The sequence below is a fragment of the Canis lupus genome, chromosome 11 (assembly GCF_048164855.1).
Source record: "Canis lupus baileyi chromosome 11, mCanLup2.hap1, whole genome shotgun sequence".
Lineage (NCBI taxonomy): Eukaryota > Metazoa > Chordata > Mammalia > Carnivora > Canidae > Canis > Canis lupus.
The window spans coordinates 22,679,431-22,699,929 of record NC_132848.1 but is presented as its reverse complement, the minus strand read 5'-3'; the positions used below and the strand labels follow the sequence as shown (position 1 = coordinate 22,699,929).

The following is a 20,499-nucleotide window of genomic DNA, read 5'->3' as shown; positions in this document are numbered from 1 at the left end:
GGGGGGGAGGGAGACAGGCACAGAGAGACATTGGGATGGGACCCAGGAGGCCTTGTTCCTCTTGGGCCCCCGTCGCGGGCGTCCGGGGACAGCCAGGTCCATCTGGCTCTGGGAGAGGGCATGCCCGCACAGGGGCACAGGGAGAGGGGTCCGGGCATGATGACCCGGTGTCGTCCCGGAGCGCCAGGGGCCCAGGCCGGCCTGTCTGCGGGGAAACCACTCAGGCGCCCCCGCAGAGCCGGCAGAAGCCGCGGCGGCCTCCTTGGCGTTATAAGCGGTGTCGCGACCCCCGGGCGGGGCGCGGGCCGGAGCCGCGCGGGCCCCGGGCTGTTGCAGTGCGGGCGGGCGCGGAGAGCGCGAAGCTGCGGCCTAGAACTTCTCCCCGCAGCTCCTCCGCCCCGGGCCAGGGGAGCAGGAAGTTGCTTCTGCGGGGAAGGAAGAGCGCGAGCTCGGAGCTGGGCAGCGGCCCTGGGCACCGTGCCCCCGCCATCCCACGCCTTCCCGGCACCCAGAGGGCACCCCCCTCCGCCAGGCACCTTGCGCGCCCCCTCGGTCTCCGGGCTCGGTGCGCCCCCCGCCCCCCCATCGCCCCTGGCCAGGCGCCCCTCCCTCCGCCGGACCCGCGCGGTCCGCAGAGCCACCGCGGGGTCGCCCTGGCGCGCACCCTGCCCTGCGGGAAGCCCGCCGCCGCCGGAGCCGCGAGCCCCGACCGGGGACCTCGTCTAGAGCTCCGGGGCACACGCCGGCCCCTGCGGAGCCGAGCCGGCCACCCTCGCACAGGGTCCGCGCGCAGGCCGGAGGCCGTCGGTCCGCCCGGGGTCCCCGAGCTCGGCCCGAGCCTGCGCGCGCGCCCCGCTGCCCGCAATCATGGCAGCCGGCGCCTCGGAACGCAGCGGCCCAGCGCGCTCCGGCCGCCGCCTCGGTGCCAGGGCGGCCCGGCTAGCAGGGGCCGGGGCTCGCGCCGCCCGCCCCCCGCCCCCGCAGCCGCGCAGCCCCGGGGCGCGGAGCCGGAGGCCGGCGGGGTCCTCGCGGCGCGGTGCCCCCCGGACGCGCCGGCTGGCGGGCGGGGCCGCGGGCCGGGGGCGCGCGGCGGGGAGCGCCCGGGTCGGCGTGCCCGCGGGGGCGCGCACGCGGGGCTGCGGGGCGAGGCGCGGGGCTCGGGCGGCGAATCCGCTGCTCGCGCCGCCCGCCCCGCCCGCGCGCGCCGGGCCCGGGAGGAGGGTGCGCGGCGGAGCGGGAGCGGCAGCGGCAGCGGCAGCGGGGGCGGGCGGGGGGGGGGCGATCCGGGGAGGGGCCGCGGCCCGTCCTCGCCCGCAGCGGGCACGGCCAGGGGGCCCCGGAGGCCTCGTTGGTATTCCGGGCACAGCCGAAGCCTTGACCTCCCCGCGGAACAGAGGCGCCCGGGCGCGCGGGCACGGCCGCCGTCCCCGGGAGGTCTCTCCCGGCTGCGGGGCCCGTAGGCGCCTTGCTTCCCCCCACCTCCGCGTCCCCTCCTCTCCGGGTCCCCCGTACCCCCTCCCCCGCCCCGATCCGGCGGCGAAGGGGTGGGCAGGGAAACGCGCTCTCTGGGACAGGTGCCAACTCCGAGACAAAAGACATAAAATAGGCGGCAACGTGGGAAGCGCGGCCGGCGCGCTCGGGCGGGGACGGAGGCGCCGCGGGGGCCGCATCCTCGGTGCCGACCGGGGAAAGTTTGGGAAGTCGCCGCGGCGGCTTCGCAGCGGCGGGGGACGCGCGGGCCGGGCCGCCCTCCGCGCCGCGCTCGCCCTCTCCGCGCCGCTGCTGAATAATTCATGGCGCGGCCGCCGGCCATTAGCATGCACCGGGCGCGCGGCGCGTCTGTGCCAAGCCGCCGCCGCCGCCGCATTCGGCGCCCGGGCCGCGCCAGACGAGCGGCCGCGCGGCAGCCGGGCCCGCGCCGTCCCCGCGCCCGCCCGGCGGCGCCCATTGTGCCCGGGCCGCGCCGCCCGCCGCCCCGCGCCGCCCCGCGCAGCCCCGCGCCCGCCCGCAGCCCGCAGCCCGCAGCCCGCAGCGCGCCCGACGGCCCGGCTCCGCAAGTTGGGGCCCGCGCCGCCCGCCCGCCCGGGAGCACGGGAACTTGGAGAAAGTCGCGGGGCGCCCCGGCCCGGACCCCCGCCGCAGGGCGTGGGCGCCCCCCGGCCCGGCGCGCTTTCGGTTTCGCCCCGGACAAAGGTCCCCCGGGGCGCGAGGCGCGGCCGCGGGGACCCGGTGCTGCCGGCGCTCCCCGGCCGGGTCCGCTGGCTCCTCTCGGGCCGGCCCGCGTCGGGAGGGCAGGGGCGGCGAGGCCTGGCGCGCGCCTCGCCCGGCCGCCCGCGCCCCCCAGCCGTGCCGCCCTGCCCGGAGTTGCGGGAGGTGGCTCCGCGCGCGCGGAGGAGGCCGGCGCGGGGACAGGGCGCACGCCCGGGGCCGGGGCCGGGGCCGGGGCCGGGGCCGGGGCCGAGCGGGCAGGACAGCGCAGCGCCCTCCGCGTCCCGGCGCGTCCCTCCGCCAAGGGCAGGGCGGTCGACCTGCGTGTCCCGGGTCACCGCCGCGTTGCGTTCCCGGCGACTCCTGAGGATGGTAAGTGCATCTCTCACTTTCGCTACTTAGTGACTATTTAAATATTAATGAAGGGATTTCTAAGAAGAGCCAGTCGGGCAGGCCTTCCGCCGACCCCACCGACCGACCGACCGACCCACCCGACCGGGGAGGTTGCCCTGGAGCCCGAAGCCTGGCCAGCTTGGCGACACCTCCACGGCCGGCCGTCATCAAAATGCAGGAACTTGTTATTTGTGAAATACAGTTTCAGATCTCAGGTGTGTGCGCCCCATTTGCGGGAGAGAATCTGGCTGAACACGGAAAACAGCGTTAGCAGGCACCTCCGGCTGAATGGGGGGGAAAAAAAAGAAAGCGTCTGTGTGTAGGTTTGATGTGTTTGGAAGGATTATCTGGGAGCTACAATCCCTTTTTGAAAAAATAGACCTCTTTCTATTCCCTTTCTAAACCAGCGAAAGCGCTGCTTCTTTTATTTATTTTACTTTATTTATTTTATTCTTATTTTATTTTTCTGCTGGTCAAGCATTTATGGAGAGCCGATTTCGGGGCCCGCAGTCAAGCGTTGGCCGCCACTGGGCCGGTTGAGTGAAAGGCCCTTGTGTGGAGGCTTTTGTTTATGGTGGCATAAAACGAAAAACAACTCATAACTTTTCGTAATAAATCCCCCTTTATAGGTGGCTCACACACAGGCCCAGCCGGCGGCCCTGGGGGAGTTTGTGGGAAGCAAGAAATGGGTGAAGGAATGCGCGTTTGCCGTAATTACAGGGTTGTAAGGTAACGCCGAAATTAATTTCTTCAAAGTTGGGTTTCAGAAGCCAGGGCGGTCTCTGCAGGCCAGCACCATCTTCGTTTTATTTTAGTTCGTTGGTCCTGGCCATTTGGGATTTTAAAATGCATGTTTGTACTCGTGTGTACCTATCCTGTTAAAGTGAAACCCATCCCGGGGTGGGGGCGGGCAGGGAGAGGAGGCCAGCGGCGGGATTAAGCCCACTTTTTAATACCATCGTATCACAGGTGCGATTTCCCCTTTGCTCTCCCCATCTTATTGATGTGGTTTGGAGAGCCTTAATGGGTGCTTTGACCACAAAATAATGGGCTGGGGGTGGGGGTGCTGTTTCCATAACGCCCCAGAGTTGTGAGCTGGCACCTAAAGGCCGTGTTTCCGGGAACGTGGACAGGGGCCTGAGTGGCCCAGGCCTGCCTCATGACAACCTCTCCCCAGGCTGCCTGTTTCCCTAGAGCCCAGGGAGGAACCCAGAGGAACGAGGAGACCATTTCAGCAAGACCTAGCCAACCCACGCGCAGAGGCCGAAAGTTTGCTTCGGTGCTACAGAGCACACCCTGCCGCTACCTGCTGCCCCCCCCACACCCCCTGCAACCTCCCCACCTCCCCCATTTTCAATTTTTATTTATGACTCCTGTATCAGAGGCAGTTAGCAGACCTGAATCCCGGGTGGGACATTCAGGAGGCATCTCGGGAACGGGGGTGCAGCTGCTGAAGTCGTTGCCACTCGAGCCGGGAGCTGTCGCTTGGCATTGGCAGTGACCCGGTTAGAAATCGGAAGAAGCTCAAGTTCCAGCTGACCGTCGCCTGCAGAACTCGGGAGATGTTTTACCCGGGTGCAGGGATGACCTCTGACATACCTCGTGATGGGCAGGAAGGTGTGGCATTCTGCTGATGCCCAACGAGGGGCAGCCCTGGCTTCTTCTCCCTGGGCCGATGGGAGCAGGGAAAGGCCTGAGGGCCTGAGAATCTAGGGAAGCACCCCCAGGGTCCCTTAGTGGGGAGTTCCCGGCTCCGGAGGCCCATGTCCCCGGCCAGAGTGTGCCCCTGGAGTGTGATGGGTGGGGAGTCCCTAGTAAACAGTGCCGCCCCCCACCCCACCCCCACACCCCGGATGGAAGCACTGCCCGGGCACCAACGCTGTCCTGTCCTGCCTTTGTCCTTCGTACTTGGAGCCAGCCCAGTCCTAGTGGAGACTTGAGCCCCCTGGGGCTTCTTACTGTGTCGGGATATCCCATCCAGGCAACATTTATTTTTGAGGACATGCACAGCAGAGTCGAGGTTCTGAGAAGGAACTGGTGCCTTGTCTTGGGTTTGTCACTTCTGGATTTAATAGGAAGAATGTGTGGAGCAGGGGGACAGGGTCTTATGGACTGGGGTGGGCTAGTGGGAAATGACCCTGGAGTGTCTGCTTTTGTTTTAAACCAGGGCCAGCCTCCGGGTCTTTCCTCGCCTGTGCTTGGGGCCGAGTCATGCCCAGCCTTTGGCCACTTGAAGCCCCAGATCCTGGGTGAGGGGTCTTCAGGGTGCTGGTGGGGCCCGGCAGCTCAGCACAGGCAGTGTGGCGAAGGGGCCCTAACTGTGGTCAAGTTCCTCTCACCACCTGAGCAGGTGTAGGTGGCAGTTTGCTTTGCTCAGCAGGAACAGCAGGGAGCTGCGGCAGGATCACTTTTTGGGTCTGTGTGATTTGCACCCTTGATGGGGCAGTCGGTGAACCGGGCTCGCTTGCTCCTATCCTTGGGAGGATTCTGGGGCCTTCTCTGCCCTGGTGTGGATGAGGCCTGCCTGGAAGGCCGTCCCTGGGGCTCAGGGAGGGTCCCCAGGGCTTTGCCTACCCTGACAGGCACTGTTCCTGAGCGAGTCCTCCCCGGTGTCCAGGGAAACCCACGTGTGCCCCTAGTGAGGGACCGTGTTTGGGGAGGGAGGGAGGCCCTTGCAGGCCAGCCAGGAAAACGTCTTATAACCATCATGCTGGATTTTCGTTGGGCTTAGAGGGTGGACTTGCATGTTTGGGGAGAATGGAGAATATTGTCGTAGGAACCCCACGGACCAGGGGTGTCCTGGCTCACGTCGGGCAGCTCCCAACCCGGCTCCTGCTCCTGGCTCCCTGTGTGACCAGGGACAAGGCCCCTCACCGCCCTGGGCCTGTACTCTGAGCCCTGGCACCAACCTCGGAGGGTCATTTGGAGTGTCCAGCCTGCGTTCTTCCCGCGAAGCACAGTTCCTGGCACGTGGCAGGGATGCCATAAAGCGTGCTGCTGTTGTACATGGTAATCGCCATGTTTATTGCTAGAGATTATTATACTTTTGAGTTTCTAAAAACAGTCCGGTTTTGGTTTCACTGCAAAGGATGCCTATGAGTTTACCCTCCACGCCTGCGGCCCCCCTGTCCTGCAGGCAATGGTGCAAGGTGAACTTTGATATTTTCTATCGGGTGGAATGCCAGGAGCTTGCAAAGCCAGGGCTTCCCTTGTCACAGGGACTTGGCTGGGATGCACTGGGTATACTAGATGGGAGCAAGGCCTCGTGAGGTCCTGGGACGTGGTCACCGAGGAAGGAGTAGACTCCCCCCACCCCCAGAATGGCACTTGAGGAGCCCACTCGGGTGCTGACCACGGGGTCTGACCTGTGCCTCTCACCTCTTCAGGGTCCAGGGGTGGGGTGGGGGTTAAAATTGAGGGCAGGACATCACCACTTGGGCGTCTAGAGTGGCCACACCAGCTGGCAACTCGGGTGGCAATGTGGTAGGGGCGTTTCACCACTGGTGAGCTAATTGCTCTTTGGCCGAATACAAGCGTACGTTGACCAGAACGCTTCGTCGAGGAGACTCTTACCTCTTAGCTGATGATTCAAGAAGACCCAGCAAGACTGCCCTTTCTCAAAACATGCTATTGGGACAAGAAAGGAGCCCGGGCATCGGCCTGGCTTGCTGATGTTATGGAGCAGAGGAAAGAGAAAACGCAACAACTGTCTCTGAGCAAAGACAATGGATCTTTTATATGAAATACTTATTTCCAGGGCTGACCAGTGTCCCGTTGGCTGGGATGGTGGAGCTCGAGTTTCTGGGTATCACAGGCCCTGAGAACCCAGTCAGGGATGGAGATTTATAGAAAGGGAGAAAAGAAAGTCCCCTGACCCGTGGTTCTTGGGAAATTCAGTGGGAACGTCTGGCTTTCTTTGTTGAGTGGAGGCTAAACTTTCTCAAGTTTAATTTTTTCCTTCTGTGATCTCTTTCGCAAGACTGCGGGGGTGCGTTTGCAGGCACCAGAAAGGTAGCCAGGTTTCAGGTTTGAGATGGTGACCTGGATGGGCCAGGCCCGATGGGCTTTTGTCTGCTGGGGGGTGAGGGGGAGGGCAGGTAGTCCCTCTTAGAATGGAAGTGAGGAAAACCCAGACCATAAGAGGTGACCGCACCATCGAGGGCGATTTCGGATGGTATTTGTGACTCTCTGGGGCCCTTGGCTCCTCCCAGAGCCCATTGTCCGATGCATTTGGGTGCCGTGTGCAGGTTATCAGAGAGCCTGGCCTGCCGTGGTTAAGCCACACACCAACCCTCAAATACCCTCCCCGGCTGGAGAGAGGGTGTGTTTGTAACTCCTGACAAACGGGCGCAGAGCTAGCACCGGATGGATGTTTTCTGAATTACCAAAATGAACAGAATTCCACTCTGAGGCTTATTATCCACCAGCCATCTCCCTCTTGCCCGCTCTGCCGCGGTAGATAGCGTTCAACCCCGATTCCTGCTAAATCCATGGCCTGGCCTTGGTGCGGCCAGGAAGGCACCCTGAGAAGCAGGGCCCGGCTCCCAGGCTCACGTCAGGGACTCAGAGGAGCTGATCCAGCTGGGGCCCGAAGTGAGTTCAGTATCCTCCTGGCGTTGGGACGTTAGGAAGGCTGCGGTGGATAATCGGCCTGGGATCCCTGCCAGCTAAGGGGGTCCTCAGTCTGGACATCCCTGCGAAGTGGGTGAGGACAGGGGAGGGAGTGGCCCCATTCGGGGTGAGGGATGAGAGTCCCCTCCCCGCCAAGCTTCTCCTTCACCCAGAAGTCTTTGTTGGCAGATGATGATGTTTGGCTTTCAAAAATGAGGTTTCGTTTTTTAAAGCTGCTTTTATGCGGTTTCTGTTTTTGGTTGTTTGGGTTTTTTTGTTTTGTTTTTTGCTTTTTGGTTTTTTTGTTTTTTTGTTTTTTTGTTTTTTTTTTTTTTTTTATCCTGGAGCCGCTTAGCTGTGGCCTGTTTAACCTGCCCACCCCCACCCCCTCCCCCCCAAAATGCAATGAAGAGAGCACTCTTTTGGGGGTGACCGAAACAGCATCTAAGGCCACGGGTGGATTTGGTAAAATCGAGGTGGAAAAGACTGGAACGGTGTGTCATGAGGCAGAAAAAAACCCTCTGACACAGGCTTTTATTCACGCAGTGGGGGCAGTTTCAGAAGTAAACGCCTTAGGGTCTCACTCTGAGATTCTGGATGGCAGGCTTGTTTGCGCCGGATTCCGGACGGGTCAGAAACCCGCGTGGCTCCAGTAATCCAGCCCTTGAGCCGCCAGCCGGGCCTGCTGCTCCGTCGGCGGCGGCTGAGAGGTTGGTTCTCTGAGTAGACATGTGAGCAGCAGAGGCAATGATTATTATTGTGGTTGGAAATGTGTGCATGGCATTTACAAAGTGAAACAGCCTTCCTCTTCTTCTTCTTCTTCTTTTTTTTTTAAGCAGTGATAGAATTTTCCCTTAAGAGTAAAAAAGGAACGCTGTGCCTGATGCCTTTGGCTCCTAACGCTGGGGCTGGGTTTTTTCGGTGAAACGCCCTTTCTTGATTCTGGGATCTCAGATGGCAGGACGAGCATTTAGCTGAAATATTTACCTGCTGATTTGGGGCTCTTAAATCTCGATTCGTCTTACATGTGTTTAACGGCGATATTTACATTCAAATCAGCCTTTTATAATTACATTTTAAATTATAATAAAATGATGGTGCCGGGCTTCAGTCTCCCTTACGCTTTTTAGCAGAGAGACGCTGGTGCGAGTGGCGTGCGGGTGCACAGCGGGTGCACATCACGTCACCCGGAGCCGCCTGGGCTTCTGGCCCGCGGGAACTTGCGTGTGTCCTGAGCATGTCACGGGCAGCGCGTGTCACCTGTGGAGCCCTCCCCGCCCTGCCAGGAGGAGGACTTGTGTCTGGGGATGCTGGCCCTGGCTGACACAGCGGCGATGCTGCCAAACCTCACGCCGGAGGGTTCCAGCCCAGAAGGGCCTGATCGGGCCCTGCCACCTGCCGGAGGTGCTGTGTCCTGAGCCCCACGCTGGGCTGGAGGCCGTTACCTCCCGGGCGGCCGGCTGGCACAGCAGAGGCCGCTTCTGCTGCGTGATCGCGTGTGCGAGGGTGCAGTGTGTGTCGGGGTCGCGCCACCCGCCGCCTCCCGGCCATGACCCAGCTACCGCCTGGTGTCCTCTGTCAGGGGCCAGCCCCAAAATGGCCACCTGGTTTCCAGCGGCCTTCCCCGTGGAGCGTGGGGGGACCCTCTCCTCCCGGGGGCCCGGCTGTTGGCAGCTGTGCCAAGCCGTTCCTGGAATGGAATTCCCGGCGTTCCTGGTCAGGCGCGTGGCATCGGAATCCTACCTGCTTTGTCTCTGGCATCAGCTGGCGGGCTGGTCACGTGGTGGTGTGCGTGAGACCAGAGCCCGAGGACCGGAGGGCCCCTCCTGGGCGGCCTCCTTGTTGCTCAGTCGCCGTGCCGGCCCCCCTCCTCCGCGGGCACGACTGCATCGGAACCTGGGCTCCCGTCCCCCGCTGCTCGGGCGTCCAGACGGCCCCTGACCCCAGTCATCACCGACAGGAAGGCTTGCGAGCGGGACTGCAGGCCCAGCCCGGCCACTCCCTGCAGGGCCGGCCCTGCTGGCCGGGGCCGCCGGCCGGGGGAGCCCCCGTGTCACACGCACAGCCCTGCGGCTCAGCCGCCGCAGGGGCACGGGGCCTGGCCACATAAAGGGCTGAGGGACAGACGCGAGCAGACGGTGTGGCCACACGGATGTGGCCCGGATGCCTCCAGCAGGGGACAGCCAAATGTGATCAGTCTCCAAATAAAAGCACCACGTGAACCCCTCAGGCCGCTGACGGGGCAAGGGCCAGGGCCGGGCTCTCTCCACCTTGAGGCCGAGGGGGTGGCCAGGATTGGCTTTGGTGGCGGCTGAGAAGGTGTGGGGCCGGCCTGGGCTCTGGATGCCTGTGCCCTCGCGGGCAAGGCCAGCAGCTCCCGGGTGCCCGCCCCTCTGTGTGCATCTTTCACTCTGTCATCCGGTAGCCCCCAGCGGTAGGAGCTGTTCTATCCCCCGTTCCTTCTGTGGATGGGGAAACTGAGGCCCGGGAGCTGGTGTGGCACAGGGTCGGGCGGCCACGCGGACACAAGGCCGACCCCGAGCCCTGGCGCGGACTCCGGGCCCGGATGGCACGGCCCCCCCGGGGGGGCATCCGCTGGAACGGGCTCGCGGGGAGGCCGGGGGCCCAGGGAGCTGTTGGGGGGGCCCCCCAACCGGGGAGCCCGCCGGGCGCTGGCCGCCGCCGCCCCGCTCCTCCTCCGGCCAGCGCGGGAACAATGCGGCCTCTATGCCCGGAGCGGACCCGGGCCGCCCGGACTCCGGAGCAACATGGCGCCCAGGCCGCGCCGCCTGGCCCCGGGGAGGGCTGGCGCCTGGGCCGGGCCTGGGCCGGGCCAGCTCCCCGGCCTCCTCGGGCCGGCCGCTGAGTGGCCAGCCGTGCCTGCCGCCTCCGCCCTCTCCCGCCTCCCCCTGCCTGGTGGTGGGTTCGGGGGTCCGGCCCACCCGCCTCTGCCACGTCTGCCATCCTCCCGGCACCCAGGAGCATCTTTCAAAAATTCCCGGTGGGCGGGGCCGAGCCGCAGCGGCCGCCTCTGGCCCCCCCTCCCCGGGCAGCCAGTGCCAGATGAGAGCAGGAGACAAAAGTAGCATTTTCCTCGTCCTCCTGGGCTGGCAGCAGAGCCTCCCCCAGCACCACTTGGCTCCTGGCAGCCCTGCCTCCGGGGGCCGGGGTGGCCGAGGCCCAGGCCGCGGCGGCCGAGACCGGGGCAGCGATGGCCGAGGGTGGCCAGGGAGAGCAGGACGCCTGCGGGCCCGGCGGCGTGGGGCTGGCACCTGGGGACGGCCTGCTGGCCGGCGGGACCCCCCACCCCCCGCGGTGCCCGGCCTGGCCAGGGGGCACCGTGGGCACGTCCTTGCGTTGGAGAAAGCTCCTCAGCCTCCTGCACCTTGGGTAAGTCACCTTCTTCCCTTCTCCCCGGCTGGAGACAAGCCGATGGCTCTGCCATCTTGTGCTGGGTGCCTGTTACGTTTCCTTGCCTCTAATTGGTTATCCGAAATTCAAAATTCTATTTCCGACCCCCCCCCACACCCAATCTTCAGTGAAGTAATAAGCCTTTCCAAAAACTGCAGGGAAAATGCAGAAGCCAAGCCCATTTATTTTTAAGATCCAAAGCTCTAGGCTTTGGGAATCACAATAAAAATGAATGTTTGTTATTTCACAGTAGCCGTGTGTTCAATTATCATTGGAACGAGTGTTTCAGGAGGTATTAATAGGCACGGCCTGCTCGTTCCCGCTCACTCAGATTGGTTTGTCGTGGGGCGCCTCGTTATTATTATTACTGTTGTTGTTAATATTATTATTTTAATTTTTGGTGGTGCCAGGAGTGGCAGAGGGAAAAACACCAAGGCGCCCATGCTCCTCCCAGCAAACTCCTCGGCAGGCAAGGCTGGGCTGGCACACGGGAGGGTGGGTTCTGCATTGAGAAACAGAGGCCCTTTTATTTTATCCGGCATCTTTAATGCTGCCATGTCCACAGTTTAGGGATGCAGTTCTTTTCTCCCTTTCGTTTTATTTTATTTCGGGTGACGGCGGCAGGGAGGGGGGGGGTGGCCGGGAGAAAAAAGAAGGCTCTTTTCGGCTCCCGGCTCAGTATGGGGAAAATCTTTTAGGTTGTTTTGTGCTTTGTTTTTTTAAACACTTATTTAAGCCCGGGGATTCCGCCTAACGGTGCCATGCCCAGCTCATAACCACCCTGCCCACAGGCGGTGCTTGGGGTGCACGTGGGCACGTCCAGCACACAGACCCTCGGGGGCCCCGAGTGGTCCGGGGCCAGCCTGTGCCAGATGCCGTCCCGGGTTCCCATCTGCAGGACTGTGGGCCGAGACACTGGGCTGTCCAGGGCCTGAACCGGGGCCAGCGGTGGCAGGGAGGTGGGAGTCCCTCGAAGACCTTTGCGCCCCCAGACCACGCTGCTGCCGGGGTCCCAAAGCTGAGCTCCGTGGTTGCCCGAGTTTCTCAGGCTGGTCCCTGACCCTTCAGAAAGGCTGAACCTTTTCATTTAAAAGGTGGATTTTACAGAGTTCAGCTCTGACTTAACTCCATCCTCTGCCAGGCTGACAAAAGCGCCCACAGATTCAGCCTGGTTTTCCCCCCATGTCTGAGGGTAGCAAGGGTCTTGATTTATGGAATATGGAAAATCGGGCCCAGAAAGTTCTAAATTGCAACCGAGAAGAAAATTCTCACGTAAATACATCTTTGTTTTCCTAATTCGGAGGCGTTGGGCCCTGTCTGTGTGGGTCTGAGCAGCCGGCCGGGGCAGATACCACCAAACATGAAAGTGAGCTCAGCTCACACAAGGACTATCACGGCTGCTTTTGTTCGTAGATTAGACAGCAGTCGATACTGGAGGTTTGGGGCTGCAGAGACAGGCATATAGAGCAGAGATAATTAAAACATTTTCATGATTGTGACAGCCACATTCTGCTGCTGCAAGCTGGAAGATCGTTGTACCCAAATATTTAGCAAGCACCAAATAAAACATTGGTGACAAAATACAAGTAATAGGAAAAAAACAGAGTGTCATAAATTCTAAAGTGAAAGAGTCCAGAGTGTGGAGAGGTGGGTAGGGGAAAAGGAGGGGCCCTCATGTTTAAAGAATTTATGCTTTAATAGCTGCCTGTGCCTCATTTCCAAAAATTTTATTTTTTTGGTCGAATTCGTGTAGGTGCACAGGCCTTTAATCCTAAATCCCGAAATGATGGTCACATTTCCCGAACACGACTTCGTCGTCGTCTTTTTGGAGGTAAGGGCAAGTAGCATAAAATCAATTAATTTCCATAAATGAGCATTTTCATTCTAAATTAGTAATTTCCACCGAGATCATGTTCACCTAATGGATGTAATGTCTACGGATAATACATTTTCCAGCACACACCTTATAGAGCTGGGATGCTTATATGTGACCAGTTACCATATTTGTTTTTTAACTTGGGCTGTGACATTCTGCTTCCCCCCCAAATCAGGAAAATGCCGTGGAATCTTTTGTGTTGTGATTCAGACAAAATATCAGCGTTCTCCATGGCACTCGGTACTTCTCGGCAGGTTTTTTTTTTTTTCTTTCTTTTTTTTTTTTTTTTTTAAAGAAAGTACCACGCATAGCAGTTTTCACATCATTGCTTCTATATAAATTCCACTATAGACTGAAATTATACATTCTCACAGCACAGATGGGCTGGTCTGTCATTACGACTGCTGGGTCCTTGTTGGAACACACAGCATATTTCAATTGTGGAGTTGACAATTTCAAAGACCTGAGGTCAAAATAAACAAGTTGCATTTGTGTAGAAAACAGTCCTGGGATCCTCTCGTCCGTCCCCTGAACAACTCGGTAGAGGAGCAACCATCACTTTCATTAGATTAGAATTTAAATGTCGTTTACATCTTTGCCTTTGAAGGCTCCGAATGCCCTACGTTAGAGGACCTGAAATGTTTTAATTAATTACCAATTTTTATGCTGTTTGGCAGCTTGGACAGCATTACCCCTAGATTTAAATCCAAAATTGTGGGGTTTGGGATTTGAGATCTTTGAGATCTTCATTAAATCTCTCGCTGTTCTGTGTCGGCTTACGTAAAATCGTTTTGAGATGTTTATGAAAAATCAGATGACAAATATTTTGTGTGGTTTAAAGGTGCGTGTAAATATACCCCTCCTCCTCCTGCCTCCAAAAAAAATAAAAATAAAAACATTCAACAGGTAAATGACAAAAAGTAGCTGTAAACTTAAAAAAAAAATTATCTCACCGAGATAACAAGGTGCAGAATTTATTGGCTATCATCATGCGTGAGGACAGAGAAGTTTTACAGCCACAATAATTTGCACACGGCAACTGTTTATTTTGTGAATTTGCTCACGTTATGATGTAATCCGTTCGGAGGGTGATTCCCCACCGCACGCCACCCCTCCCCTCATTTTGAAGTGATTGCTTCTGCTTGTCCTGAATCCCGGATGCCTACTTTCTGTGCCCTGCTCAGCCTCTGGGGCCACCTTCCTGCACCCAGGCCGGTAGCCTGCACTCAGGGCTTATGGCTGCACCTGAACCAGACCCGGGCGCCTCCCTCTGCCGACTCCTGCAAGCTCCAGAGACCCCTTCCGTGTGTGGATGCAAGTGCTTTATTGCGGCCTGTGTATTTTAAAGCACGTACCTGTTGGTGGAGATGTTTGGGAAAACAGGAAGACCGAAAAGTTGATGAAATTTGCCAGGGCTCATGGGAGCCGCTTTCCCTAGCGGTTCTGCTCTTGGATTCTTTTTTTTTTTTTTTTTAACCACTCCCTCCTTTCCCGTTTAGTCTTTCAGCCTATTGACCCCAGTCTTGGCATCAGACCTGTATTTACTAGCAGCCCCGAGAACACGGCGCTGGGCTGGGCGCTCTCAAAGAGTAGGCAGAGCAGAGCAGCCGCCGCCCTGGGAGCCAGAGCCAGCCACCCCGCTCAGGCGGCAAAGCAGAGCGCAGACCAGCAGGAGCTCCGGCATTGAGGCCGGGCTTCACATTGGGTCGGTTTTATTTCCTGGCCGTGTTGATGGAAGGCAAGTCATTTCCGCGCTCCGGGCCCCCGGTTTCCCCATCTGTAAAATGGGGGCAGTAAGTGTCCCGGCCTCGTAGAAACACATGGAATGCACTTAGCGTGGCCCCCCGGCCCTTACAGAGTGCCCCGCACCTGCTGGGAAGCCTTGGTTCATCGCTGAGTCTCAGAAATGCCTGCCAGGCGGGGGCTAACGTGGGCTCCATTCGGCCCCGGGGAGGCACTGAGCCTGAAGCTGGGTCCCCAGATTGAACCAGCTGATGATGATCGGGGTGGGATTCAGACCTGGGCCTCCAGAGCCCGTGTTCGTGCTGCGTGTCCACGCGGTGGCCAGGTGTGGACGGTGTGCCTCGGCCGGGGCCTGTGTGCCACGGCATGTGCATGTGACGTGCACACACGCGTAGTGTCCTGTGCTTTGCCTGGTACGTCGGTGGTTTGCAGAGGTGCATGGGCATTTGGAGGCACCGTGCCTGCTTGGGGCACTGAGCCGCGGAGCCCGAGGGCCACCCCGGGATGCCTGCCAGGCACCCCCGCCCCCCCGCCCCAGGGGTCATCTTCCGCAGCCCAGGGCCGGCCAGAGCTGGTCGGACAGGGCACCCAGCTGCCAGGCTCCTGGGAGGTGAAGGAAGGCCCTTTGGCCAGGCTGCCTACGCGCTGGGACCTGGCCAGGCACGGTGCGCTCTCCTTGGAGGGGCGGGCTGTTCCAGGCACCGGCCATTTGCAAACTCTGAGGAGTGGAAGTGAGCCTGTGGGCCTGGGAGAGGAAATGGCGGCGCGGGCAGGCCCAGAACAGGATCCGGGAAGGCGGCCGAGGCAGGGGAGCGGCCGGAAGGCCCGGGTGGGCCGGTTGGTGCGCGGGCGGCCCTCCTGCAAGAAGCGGCCAGCAGGGCTAGTCTTCCCGGGCAGGGCTGCGTGTGTGCACGTGTGCACCTGCGTGGGGGGCTCGGGCCGCCGAGCGGCCACCCAGAAGCTTTAGCAGCCCAGCTACCTCGTGGGACCTGGTGGGCATCGGGGGCATCTGATGAGGCTGGTGAATGCCCAGCACATCTTTGATCCCAAAAAGCCTTGATGAGAGTGGTATTTACCACGGGCCTCGGTTCTCTGTCTTTAAAGTCAACGTGGCCGCATCAGACTCGGGAAACGGTCAGACAGATGAGAGCCTGTCTGGGAGGCCCGGGTGGTTCATGTGTCCCCTCAGTGGGGCCGCCTCTTAGGTGGAGACCAGAGGCCTGGCCTCTCAGGTGAGCTGCCTACCCATCCCAGCCTCCCAGCCTCAGTTTCCCTGTCCATAAAGCAAGGAGATCAATCCCACCACAGGTTTCTCGTGGCATCCGTGGTGATGTCACTCACCATTCATCCCTCCTTGATGGGGAGCAGCGGGTGGGCCCTGGGAAAGGGTCCCCAGCCTCTGGTCCTCAGGACTCTGGCTCCTGGGTTTCTCGAGGGGCCAGTAGGGAGGTAGAGGCCAGGCCCACAGACCCTGAGAGTGGAGCCGCCGGGGGAGCACGTGCTGGGGAACCTCTGGCCCAGTTTCCTGGGAGCCCGGCCCTGCCCCAGGATTCCTGCACTGGGTGTGCCCGCACTTCCGGCCCAGGCGTGGGCGGAGGGGTCCTGGAGGCAAGAGGAGTTCCCGCCGTTCTCACCCGCCAGAGCCTCCCGGTTGTGCAGCTTCTCTCAGCTCGATGGGACGAAGACCTTCACCTGAGCGTGGCATGTGGCATCAGGCAGGTGGCCCCCAACCTGCTGGCCATGCACAGGCACACGCGACATGGAGGTGGCTGCCTGCAGCCGCAGCGCCGTGGGGCCTGACGCGGGGCAGAGAAGGTGCCCTCCAGCCTGAGCCTCTGTGGTTAGGGTCACCCGAATATTAAGTCGCCTGTTGCCAAGAACTTTGGAGGCGCTCGGCACCTGATGGGTGGGCCTCAGTCCTGGGCGCTCCAGCGCCAGAGGTGAGCCCCGTGCTCCAAAATGCAGTCGTGCTCAAATGGCCGAGCCCCGGGGCTGCCCACCCCACGTGGCAGTGCCGGCGGTGGCTCTGGGAAGCAGCTCCTTGGGGAGGCCCTCTTGGCCCAGGCAGCGTGGCAGGCCAGCACGGCCTTCGGGATACCACGGGGGAAAGGATCGGCTGCCCCAAGGGAGGGTCAGCGCACGTCCAAGGCCACACGCATGACCTGGTTTCTTGGGGTTTGGGGGACCAATCCTTTGTTGACCTATTAAGCGCCATGCTCAGGGCTGCATACTTTGATTTACCCTCCCCCCCTGCTTTTTTAAACATCCATTTTATGATGCAGTCGGCCTCATTCTACTTCATCTAACGTCCTGTCAGAGCCAGCGTGTGCCCGCGCTGCTTTGGGGCTGGAATGTGGTGCAGACAGGATGGCTGCGGGCCCTGCCCATGTGGAAGGTGTTAGCGGTTTGCTGTGTGAGAAAACCAAGGCTCAGAGAGGCTAGGGAGCATCGCCAGAGCCACACAGCTTGGGAGTAACAGCCTGGAGCTGAAGCAGGTCTCTGGGTGCAGGCCCTATGCTCTCCCCACGCCGTCCCCACGCTAGTGAGAACAGCTGGATGGAAGACCCCTTTCTGTTATGTATGGGGTCATGGATGCTGACCTTGGTGGGTTCCCAGACACGCAGGGCCAGGTTGGAGTTCTTCTGCCCGAGGAGAGAGCCAAGATTGCCTCCATTGCTTCCCTCCCAGGGGTCATGTCGTGCTGGTTCTGAGGGGTCTCCCAAGGACCCGTCTCTGGCTGGGTTGCCGGTACCCCAGCATCTGGGGCCTGCTGGTAGGGCCCGCAAAGCCCCCATGCCCTGCTGGGGCGAAGGCTTCAGGCCTCTGTGGCTCTGGGTGCTGGCTGGCCCTGGACGGTGCGCGGCGCGGCAGCAGGCACTAGGAACGGGTGAGCCAGGATGTCATCCTTGCTCTCAGTGCTCCTGCAGCAGGGAGTCGTACCAGGTAGCGGGCCCAGGTGGCCTACGGCTTTCTGCCCTCAAACACTGGGGATAAAAGCCTTTGGGAGATACTGTGAGAACCTGGAACAGGCAAGACCGTTTTGGAGCCTTTCATGTTCTTAAAATGGCCCTTTCTTCCCTGTGCCAAATTCACAGCCTTGCACTGGGCCGGGAGCCTGTGGTGTAGGTGACCAGCCGGGGGTTTTTTGCAGGTTCTTCACGTGGGGGCTGGCTGTAGACAATGCTGTGCACCTGACGGGCCTGGACCCCTTTCTCATGGAGATACTCATACCTTGTGCTGAGGTGGACAAGGTGGGCTATCGGCACCTGTGAGGCCTGCTCCGCGGCAGTGGTCTCAGCTGGAGGGGGGATCCCTCAGGTCAGGGCTGGGCAGAGGTGCTGAAGTACCACGTACAGGCCGGGATAAGCTCCCGTGAAAGCAGCTCTCTGCAGGCAAACGGGACGGGGTCACGTTGTTGGAGGAAGCCTGCCGTGTCCGTCCATGTGGCCCCCTGTGGCACTTGTGTCCCCGATCCTGTGAGTTGTGCCCCAACATTGCTCAGAGCTCGTCCGATTCTCGAGGGCCCCTCTCAGAGAGGCTAGGGAGCCTGCTCTGGGCAGGCCCTGGCTCGGGGTCCAGCAGGCGTCAGCACCATCCAGTGACTGGATCAGGCCGCTCTTGTCAAGTCCTGGGTCCTCTGCTAGAGGGCGAGAGCCAGGACATGGCGTCCTGTCCGTCCCTCGCTCACAGGCTCAGGGACCTCACTTAGCAAACATGGGCGCCCTCCAGGAGGCCCGGGCCTGTTGGTGCTGGTGGGGGGTGCTGGGCCCAGCTGCATGGGGAGCAGAAAGTTTGCCAGGAGCACCTAGCGCCCGCCCAAGGAATCCAGGAGGCCTCCCGGAGGCGGCGGATTCAGCCCTGGGCTCATCATAGCCTCCAGCCCGGGCCTGCCACGTCCCAGGGCCCTGCTGCCAGGCGAGCGCCGCCCCTCCCGCCAGCCCTGCACAGGCCACATCTGCTGCGGCCGCTGAGCCAGAGCTCCACCTCCTGGGCTCCGTCCCCATGGAAACCACGGGGGGGGGGGGGGGTTCCTGCTGCATTTGGCCCGCTGACTGGTTTCCATTAGAGCCAGCCTGCTTTCCTTGAGGTTCACGGCTTCTCCCTGAGTTTGCTTTCGCACATACTGAGCGCCAGCCTTCAGTGCCCTGGGCCACGGGACCACCGGGTGGAGAGAGGGTCCACGGGGCCTGCGACGATGCGCCACGTCCCCCACCCCACGCAGGGCCGTGGCTGCTCTTACCTTGGCCGGCTGTGGGCTCACACCCTGTGCTTCCTTGCCCAGAGCCCCCCACCGGCTCCATCCTGGCTGAGCCATAGAATCACCATGTGTGCAGCTCTCAGGAAGCCCCTTCCTCCGTCTGGGCCTCAGTTTACCCATCTGTAAAAGCTAGAGGGTTCAACGGTTTCTCCAGGTGCTTGGCTGTGCCAAACAGGAGGCCGGAACAAAACCGAAAATGAAGCGGAAGCACAGCCAGCTCTCCCGGGGTCACCATTCTGGGGCTTTTGTTTGTTTTCGAAGAGGAATTTTTTTTTTTCAAGGGAAGGAGTCATGGAATCTGAGCAGAGATGGCTGTTGGAGCGCCAGTTGGAGCCTGTGGGCCCAGGGCTTGGGAAGGCCCGGGCAGCTGTGCCCGCAGGCTCCACCTGGCATCTGTGGGGTGCCCAGTGACCTGGCTGTGAATGTGGTGAGCAGAGGCATGAAACGTGCCCGTGACAGAGTCCAGAGAGCTCTGGAAAAGTACCCGGGAGGCTTCCGGAGGTCAGAAATGTGGGCAGAAAATGAGATCCAGATTTAAAAAAAAACCCGGCTGGCTCATCCCCCCGGGAGGGAGGCCTAGGAGAACATTGCCTCTTGTTGACTTTGAAATGCTTGCCCAGGGCTGGTCCACGGCGGCCCCCGGCCCCAGCCTGAAGCCCTGGAGGAGGTGCTGCCCTCCCCTCTGCCTCTCCTGAGGTGGGAGTTGTCCCGGAGATGATGGGGGACCCTCTGAGGACCCCTGCCCCACCTGCCTTCTACTGGGCCCTGCTGCTGTCCTGCGGGGCCACTTTCCAGCTTACGTGCCCAGAGCAGAGCCTCGGAAGCGGCAGGCCTTCGCAGCAGCCGGGAAGGATTCGGGCAGACTTCGCTCCTCCTTGGGCCTCAGTGTTCTCACCTGTGACATGGGGAGAGGAACACAGTCCTGTTGCGGGCACGTGGGGGTTCGGTGAGATTTGGGGTCGGGCTGGACCAACAGTAGTGGTGGTGGCATCAGAACTGCTCCCCCGCGGCATCCTCACTGAGAACGAAGCGGGCCGCACCTGCCAGATTGCCACAGACCCCGGCGGGGTGACGCTCGCCCAGCCCGGCCCCGGGGAAAGCTGTTGTCACGGTCATCGGGAACTGGGTGCTGGAAAGGCCAGGGGAGCCGGTGCAGTGGCATCGCAGCTTCTTCAGCCGGGACCTCACTCCATGTTGGGCCTGCCTTCCCGGGGAAGCCCATGGCCGCCTGGCTTTGCCGACAGATCTCGAGGGCGGGAGCGGCAGCCGATGGACAGCGGGGACAGTCAGCACAGCTCGAAGGTTGGGCATGGTGGCATTTCTAGCTTTCTGTCCCGGGCAGGAAGGGGATGTGGGTTTGGACGGTGGCATGCTGGGAGCCATCCAGCCTGCCCTCCCTGGTGGAAGTAGGCCGGGGAACCAGCTTGCAGAAGTAGGCTGTGGCGTGGCTGAGGGTGATTTAGACATGCGGGGAGACCGGGATAATGTAGGAAATGAAGGAAATTTCCCCAGGGAAAGGGGGAAGAGAAGAAAGAGGAGCTTAAGTGCCCAGATAATTATAAAGCCTGGCGTGGTGATTTATGGCAGGCAGGCCGGCTCCTCTGGTCTCCACCTCCCCTCCCATCTCCGTCCCTGGTGCCCCCAGAGACCCGCTGGTGGGGGAGGTGGTGAGGCCAGCGGGCGCCGCCCAGCACCCAAGCTCTGCTTTGTGTCCTGGGGACAGAGCCCCTCTGTGTGCCGAGCCCTGATGTCTGCTATCTGGGGCGACCTCACAGAGCAGTGAAGCTGCCAGCCGGGAGGCCGAGCCCCCCACACGGAGGAGCCCAAGCCAGACAGGCCAGCCCACGAGAAGGGTGACGGGTCAGGGTGGAGGCCGTGCCCTCTCCGTCCTGGTGCCGTGGGGCGTGGGGGCTGGGGCCACGGAGTTGGGCAGAAGCAAGGAGGTGCGTTTCTCTGGCTCCGGAGCCACGTGGCTCTAAAACCAAATGAGGACATAGCT

The 20,499-nt window shown here is 61.1% G+C and overlaps 2 long non-coding RNA genes across 3 annotated transcripts in view; one reads left to right on the top strand and one right to left on the bottom strand.

Moving 5' to 3' along the window:
* The first annotated feature begins 2,444 nt into the window (after nucleotides 1–2,444).
* Nucleotides 2,445–20,499, top strand: part of LOC140642655 (uncharacterized) — a 40,051-nt gene continuing 21,996 nt past the window's right edge. The window contains exon 1 of one of the 2 annotated variants that reach the window (XR_012039072.1): nucleotides 2,445–2,580. This is a non-coding gene — a long non-coding RNA (uncharacterized lncRNA). Of the gene's footprint in view, nucleotides 2,581–11,292; nucleotides 12,455–20,499 lie in introns of those variants that run through there. The other variant, XR_012039073.1, reaches the window with a different exon arrangement.
* LOC140642657 (uncharacterized) lies at nucleotides 13,941–20,185 on the bottom strand. Its single transcript, XR_012039074.1, has 2 exons — nucleotides 19,541–20,185; nucleotides 13,941–19,395 (listed from the first exon to the last, which is right to left on the bottom strand). It is a non-coding gene; the product is annotated as an uncharacterized lncRNA (long non-coding RNA).